Source organism: Triticum urartu, chromosome 6A (assembly GCF_056163025.1).
Source record: "Triticum urartu cultivar PI428250 chromosome 6A, HENAU_Tu73, whole genome shotgun sequence".
In the NCBI taxonomy this organism is placed as follows: domain Eukaryota; kingdom Viridiplantae; phylum Streptophyta; class Magnoliopsida; order Poales; family Poaceae; genus Triticum; species Triticum urartu.
In genome coordinates, this window is record NC_141878.1 from 255,117,509 (window position 1) to 255,125,219 (window position 7,711).

At 49.3% G+C, this 7,711-nt stretch overlaps 1 long non-coding RNA gene across 1 annotated transcript; it reads left to right on the forward strand.

Annotated features, from left to right (window-relative positions):
- Positions 1-4,212: 4,212 nt before the first annotated feature.
- On the forward strand, positions 4,213-7,226 carry LOC147964920 (uncharacterized). Its single transcript, XR_015608064.1, has 2 exons — positions 4,213-6,061; positions 6,316-7,226. It is a non-coding gene; the product is annotated as an uncharacterized LOC147964920 (long non-coding RNA).
- Positions 7,227-7,711: the final 485 nt, after the last annotated feature.

Genomic DNA, 7,711 nt, shown 5'->3' on the forward strand with positions numbered 1-7,711 from the left:
TAGTGCTTGGTAAGTCGGCATATCCAGTGGGTAATATTGAGTTGGAGGTAGCCTTTGGAGATGAGCATGATTCTAGGGCTGAGAAATTAACTTTTGAAGTCGTGAAAATCAAGAGCCCGTATCACGCCCTGTTTGGACGGCTGTCTTATGCCAAGTTCATGGCGCGACATTGTTATGTTTATCTGCAGCTTAAGATGCCGGGTCATAAGGGTACTATCACCGTGCATGGGAGTCGGAAGATAGCCTTGGAATGTGAGGAAGGCGATGCTGCCTATGCCGAATCTGTGTGTGCGACGGAGGAATTGAAGTTCTATAAGGACAATGTTGACCCGGCAGACATGATGTCTTTGAAGAAGCCAACAACAGAACATGAGCTAGTGTTAAAGTTTAAATCGGCTTATGAAACCAAGCTTGTTGATTTTGTCCCAAGCGACTCATCTAAGAAGTTCATTATCAATGCTAATCTGGATCCTAAATAGGAAAGCACGCTCACGAGTTCATCCGTGAGAACCGGGACATCTTTGCGTGGAAACCTTCTGACATGCCGGGTGTACGGAGAGAACTCGCTAAGCACACTCTCAATATTGATCCAAAGTTTAAGCCGGCCAGGCAGTTTCTTTGGCGGTTCAATGAAGAAAGGCGCAAGGCCATTGGTGAAGAACTGGCCCGGCTCTTGGCGGCCGGGTTCATTATTGAAGTTTTTCATCCAGAGTGGTTGGCTAACCCGGTTGTCGTGGAATTGTCACGGAAGATGTCCTAGAGTGAGGACTTAGTCATGAGGCCAACGCATCTATGTGGTAGCTTGAGAGGAGTTGAGTGGAATCGAGAGACGCAACGCAAGACAAGGGTTTAGACAGCTTCGGGCCCCGGGAAACATCATCCGGTAACAACCCTACGTGCTGTTTGAGGCTATGTCTTATTATCATCATGAGGAAGTCGCCGTAAACCGGCTCTCCCAGTTAACCCTAACCCTTTAAGATTGTTTCTTCTTACTTATCCCTCTTTGGGGAGCCCTGCCCCTCCTTATATATGTTGAAGGGGCGGGTTACATGTAGAGTCCAACTCGGACTTAGGACTACTATTATGACTTCTCTTCTTGGGCTTCTTAACATCTTGGGCTTCATGACGTCTCGGGCTTCATAACTCCTGGCAACCTAGTTACCATTGCCTGCCGGGAGTTAACTGGTGCCGGTTTAAGATAGTCTACCGAGAGTTAACTGGTGCCGGTTTAAGATGGTCTGCCAGTTTAAGATGGTCTGCCGGTTTAAGAAGGTCTGCTGAGTTATCATCTGACTTAACTCCTGTCTGCTGAGTTAACTGCCTGTTTTACCTGTCTGTCTTAACTGTCAGCCGGTTTAACAACCTACCGGTTTACCATCCGACTTAACACCAATCGGTTTACCACCTGCCTTAACACCTGCCGGTTTACCACCTGCTTTAACACCCACTGGTTTACTAAGTCCCAGCCGGGTTATAACTCCGGCCGGATCATACCGCGGGGTATATCCCCGACATTAGCCCCTAGTTTAATTTGGATTTATCCATGTTAAACTGATCTTGATTATCTTAAGTCCTTGTCACTTCCTTCTTCTATAAAATCCGAGTCAATAGACCAGATTCATAATCAATTTGCTGACATTGGTTTGTCATAGAGAAATATTGTGAAGAATAACTCCTTTGACTTCAGCTCCCAATGCTTAACAAAAATATTGGCCTTTGAAATACTCATTTGATCTTCAGCTGGTTTAAGAATGTATAACTTTGCCGGTTTAAGACTTGAACTTGCCGGTTTATCATTGCCGATTTACAAATATTGATGGCAACGGGTCATAACTGTAGTTAACATCAAGCTTGAAAATATACCTCTTATATGCCTATCACTTGTAGCCCCCAAGTCTTAAGAAGGTAGCATAGCAACAGCTTAAGACTTGCTTCAATATGAATGTCACAAGCTTGAAGAAATCCAGGTTGTTCATCTCAATCACCAGTCAGAACTAAGTATTCCACATATGTAGCCCCCAAGTGCTGGGTTGTCATGCTTGCAACAACCTGGGACTTGAAATAGCCTTATGCTCATAAAAACTTCAACAAGTGTAGCCCCCAAGGGCCGGGTTATTATGCAATAATGAGCAGGGACTTTGTAAATATGATCATGTAAACTTGAGCAGCAATATGTAGCCCCCAAGGGCCGGCTCAGTAAGATAATATTGAGCTGGGACTTGATATATTCTTCAATGAAAATAACATCATATGATGTAGCCCCCATCATGGGGCTTGAACCCACGTCCACAAGGTTAAGAGCCTTGTGCTTTACCAACTGAGCAGTGGATCCTTCAATAATAGATGAAAATCTGTGTACCTTGAATTGTTGACAGGAGCAATTGGTAGCCCCCAAGGGCCGGCTCATTACGATGTGATGAGTCGGATCTTCAATAAGTTAGCAAACAATGACTTTGCATTAGCCCCCAAGTGTCATGGTGCATGCTTGCAGCGACATGAGACTTGTGTATTTGATGTAATCCCAACTTGAATAATGTAGCCCCTAAGTGCCGGGTCGTAAGCCTGCAGCGACTCGGGACTATTCCTTCAATTGTAGAATAAATCATATCCATTGATAATATGATAGTCATTGCGCTAAAGTGACTTTGAAAACCTCAGTCATAATATTGGTTATTGATAACCATAAGAAAAAATCCAGCCGTATTGGCGATTAAAGATTTGAATAAATATGACCTGTTTGAAAACCGATTCCTGCCATATAAGCCGGTATATCCATGCACATATGATACATGCTATGATGATGTAGTGATGAACAACGTATGATGCAATATATGATGATGTATATGTATGATCAAGAGGGTTTAAGCTATGGTTCGGATACGACCAGAGCCCCCATGTAGTCATAATTGTAGCATTGCACCGATCAAGAGGTGTAGCTATGGTTCGAATACGACCAAGCCCCCAAGTGATTTCCCTAGTGCCCTTATGCTTATCAAGAGGTGTAACTATGATTCGAACCCATAGCCCCCAAGTGATTTTCCTGGTGGCCTTATGCCTATCAAGAGGTGTACCTATGGTTCGGATACGACCAAGCCCCCAAGTGATTTCCCTAGTGCCCTTATGCTTATCAAGAGGGTATAAGCTATGGTTCGGATACGACCAGAGCCCCCAAGTGATTTCCCTGGTGGCTTTAAGCCTATCAAAAGGTGTGACTATGGTTCGAACATAGCCCCCCAAGTGATATTGTGAGCTGTGCTCATGGGATTCCCATGTTTGAGCTGTGCTGTGCAGCAGACTCTCTTTGGCCCCTTATGATAATATTGGCTTGATAGCTGGATTACCGAAGTAACCAGAGTTGTGCTCTTATGATAATATTGGCTTGATAGCCGGATCAAGAGGGTAGTAATACTATGTTCTCTTTGGTGAATACACCTATGTTTGAACAGGAAGCCCCCAAATGATATTGTGAGCTGTGCTCAAGGGGTACCTATGTTTGAGCTGTGCTTTTGCAACAGACTCTCTTTGGTCCCTTTAATTTTTCCTAAAAACTCGAACTTGCGAGAGATTATTCTTTTTGAACCGGAAATTCTTAAACCGGATACTGAGCGCTTCAAAGCTTTGTGGGAGATAGCTTTCCCTTGAACCGGATTTCAAACCGGAATCCTTCTTTTTAAGCCGGAAATTTTCTGACGGCCTTTAAATTTGCACCAATATGGCGGTTTAGGGTCCTGCATTAGATAAGTTTGCAAGCCAGAGTAATTGCTCTTTTAAAGAAAGAAATATATAATATAAAACTATACTGGATGGGTTTCACCTGATATATTAGGTCAGAAATTATCCATCGCGGAGTTGATCATCACCACGGTGAAGCTGAAATCAATCACGGGCGGGTCGATCGTGGGAGCAGACAGATGAGTCAACCGCGATATTATAGGCCGGTGCGGACGGGTTAGTTGTCCTCCGCATTGTAAACCAGTGCGGATGCGTGAACCGGCCGTCTGTTCATCAGGTAATGTGACACGGAGGAAAACGCCATAGTAGAACGTTGCCAGTGCGTGCTTTATACGCGTAGTATAACAATAATTTTTCCTGTATATAAAAAATATACAAACTAACGTAATTGTTTTTTTAACAAAAACAATGTGTCAGAAATAGATTTGGATGGATATCACCTGGTATTTTCATCGGACGACACTCAACCGCAGGGTTGATGATGACTTACGAATCCTCACTCTCATAGGAGTTAGTACTAATAGCACTATACAACATGTCGGTCGTGTTCGTAGTCTTCCTTTGAGCGAAGCAGCATTTTTGTGTGTGAATGTTTTAACTGGAAAACTTCATGTTGCTTTCAGCTTCTGCCCGTGATTAGTATATGGTCAATCTGAAATATAGACCAGTGTTTTCTATGTCCAACACCTGATGAAACTGAACCATTGCAACTGAAATCATGTCTGTCTTGTTCTCTGTCCAAGCCTTGTATGGGGTATGTGTGGCCGATGGACCGGAAGGCATAGGCGACGCGAGGTCGGGCTCATAGGTGGCTGGACGTGTTGATGCAGAGGCAAGTGACGACGGGTCAAACGAGCCATGACAGAAACGCGAGACAGCGCCGACAACTCAAAGTCGCAGTGGCACGACTGCAGTATAAGGGCGGTGACTCGGGGTAGCTTGAGGCTGTAACAGCATCAGGGTGAGGCCGCGAGGCGGCTTGAAAGTGGGTGGCAGCAGTGGTAACTCGCCGGGCAGAGGTATAGCCGGTTTACGGTGACTAGTGGCAGTAGTGTACGGCAGAGCCGACCGCTGATGCGGCGGTTTGACGGCGGCAGCGCGCGGCCAAAGCGAACGGCGGGTCAAAGACTGCACGTAGAGGCGCCGCGGTGCAAAAAGCCAGCAAGCGGAACCACAGCGGTTGAGAACACGGCCTGGACGTCGAAGAGCATCGATCCGGGGCGACTCAAAGCGGCAGAGTCGACTAAGTGGCAGACCGACTCGCGCGCAGCAGAGATGACTCGGCGAAGGCGGGTCAACGCAGCGGCCCGCGGCCGAAGCGAGGTGGAGCGGCTCGCGGCCAGGTTATAACTGGGCTGTGATTGAACAACGGTCGGATGCTGCAGAGGCCGCGGCGTCGGCTCCAGCAGCGCTAAGGCGGCTCGACGGTTCTCGGTTGTGGAAGCAGATTTTGGTGGCGAAGATGAACCGGCGCGGGCGTGCTCGAAGGCGGGTCGTGACCGAGTGGCTCTGGGCGGCACCGTAGCAGAGGCGGGTTAAGGCCGAGGTAATTTGGCGAGGCTGCAACCGCGGAAACGGCGAGGCGAGCCGCGGCCATCCGAGGAGGCTGAGGCCCCCGACGATTTTGGCGAGGGTGCCCCGGACGGCGAGTTGATTCGGTTTCTCGGCGACGAGGCAAACTCGACGACATCTTGAAGTGGCGATGGCATGTCGCACAGCTCGGCGAGGCACGACAACTAGGACGGCCGCAGGGGCGGCGGTGAGGCCGGGCCAACTTAATCCGGCGGCGGTTCAACACCGGGACTGCAGCTCCACGGAGGCGGAGGCGACTCAGGCGTGGGAGACTCGGCAGGGCGCAGCGGTGAAGCGGAGGCGATTTAGAACCGGCCGGCTCAGGGCGCTGGAGTTAGCGGTGAAGCGGTGAAGCCGCGAAGCAAATTAGCATGCACCCGCGGATGTCATAAGGGCAGTTTAACACCTGGCGGCGGCTCAGTGGGAACGGCAGGGCCGCGTTGGAACAGCAACAAGAAACAGGGCCGAGGCAGGGGCTTGAGCAGCTTCACAACAGAGGAAACAACAACTGCCAGTCCGGCGATTCAGCAGTGGCGACTTAAAGCAGGTAGCAGCAGAAACGAGCCAGACGGTTGTGCACATACGCGCACGCGGGGTAGGAGCAGCTCGAAACAGGCGCGAGGCCGAGATAGAGGCGATCCACGGCGGCGATGGTTGAAGTCCGGGCCAGCTTGAAGGTAGGCGGAAGCGACTTGGTAATCGGCCATCTTTGATTTGACACTTTGAACGTTCGATCCATCTCGCTGCCTGATCACAGGTAATCTGATCATTTCGTTGGACCATCAGGCTGATTCCATAAACGTCAAAAACCCATCTTGATTTGATCTATTCCTCTGGGTTAGACTAGTACTCCACATGAGGTTGAATTGGACCTGCATACTAATTAATACGTGGTATCGTGCTTCGACCTTTGTTATCTCTTTGCAACGGGTGTTGCACGTACTTGTACGTGGATACGCAGTATCTGATTACTGCCACCTCACGGACACTGGTGTTTGCTCGTGCTCACAGAACACTTCAGGTCTTGTCGTACGTATAGAACAGCAGTAGAAGTGTGTACGGCGCGAAGGACGGGGCAGGCGGCCAGCGCGCGGGAGAGGCCCCGGTGGCTCAGATCGCGGGAGACCCGGCAGGGCGCATCGGCGAGGCGGAGGCGGCTGCAAGATCGGGTGGCTTCGATAGGCCGCGACGGCGAGCAGCTTGGCTCGGGACCGCAACTGGACGACAGCTCAGCATGATGCAGAAAGCTGGCCGAGGTGAGGCCCAAGACCTGGACGGCAGCTCTTTGCAGATAGTGGCAACTGTGGCGTACGCCATGAAGCGGGGGCAGCCCAGAGCAGAGGTCAAGCAAAGGCGGCTCAATGGCGACCGCGGCGTGGCAAAGCCAACAGGTGGCTTGGCCAAGCGCACAGGCGATGTTGCTCGGAATGAGCCGGCTTAGCGGAGGTTGGTGAAGTGGTGCCGTGAGTCTAGACGACGGAGGTGGCGAGGTGACGTCGCGGGCGCAAACAGCGGAGGAGTCCAAACCGGCTCAGTTTCCAGGCTGTGGCCGTCTCCTTACCCGTGACCGTGTTGGTGTTTGACCAGCGATAGGTTTTTGCCTTTTGAACTAATCCTTGAATCATTGCCAAAACTGAGTTGTACCCTGATTTGGACGTACCACCACACGAAAGTTCAGCGTAATCGATTAACTCGGCTAGTAGCAAAGTATTCGGCGAGTTTGGGGTGGAACGATTGGAATCATGAGACCGATCGAGTCGGTGCCATTGTATGTTCCATAAAAAATCAGACCCCTCAAACCTTGATCTGCTCATCCATGATGATTGCTCTGTACGGGCGTTTGCACATGGACTAATGCCGCTAAAAAACTCTCTCTGATCTGATTCATGCCGCTTTTGAGATAATTTCAACTGGTCAACTTCTTCATATTGTCTTTTTCCTTTTATCCGTCGAATCACAAGTTTTTCAATCCCTTTAAGAGATCCCTTCAAAAACTCAACACCATCATGCGCGAGCCCCATGGTGGGCGCCAACTGTCGTGGAATTGTCGCGGCAGATGTCCTAGAGTAAGGACTTAGTCGTGAGGCCAACGCATCTATGTGGTAGCTTGAGAGGGGTTGAGTGGAATAGAGAGACGCAATGCAAGACAAGGGTTTAGACAGCTTCAGGCCCCGGGAAACATCATCCGGTAACAACCCTACGTGCTGTTTGAGGCTATGTCTCATTATCATCATGAGGAAGTCGCCGTAAACCGGCTCTCCCAGTTAACCCTAACCCTTTTAGATAGTTTCTTCTTACTTGTCCCTCTTTGGGGAGCCCTGCCCCTCCTTATATATGTTGAAGGGGCGGGTTATATGTAGAGTCCAACTCGGACTTAAGACTTAATTATTATGACTTCTCTTCTTGG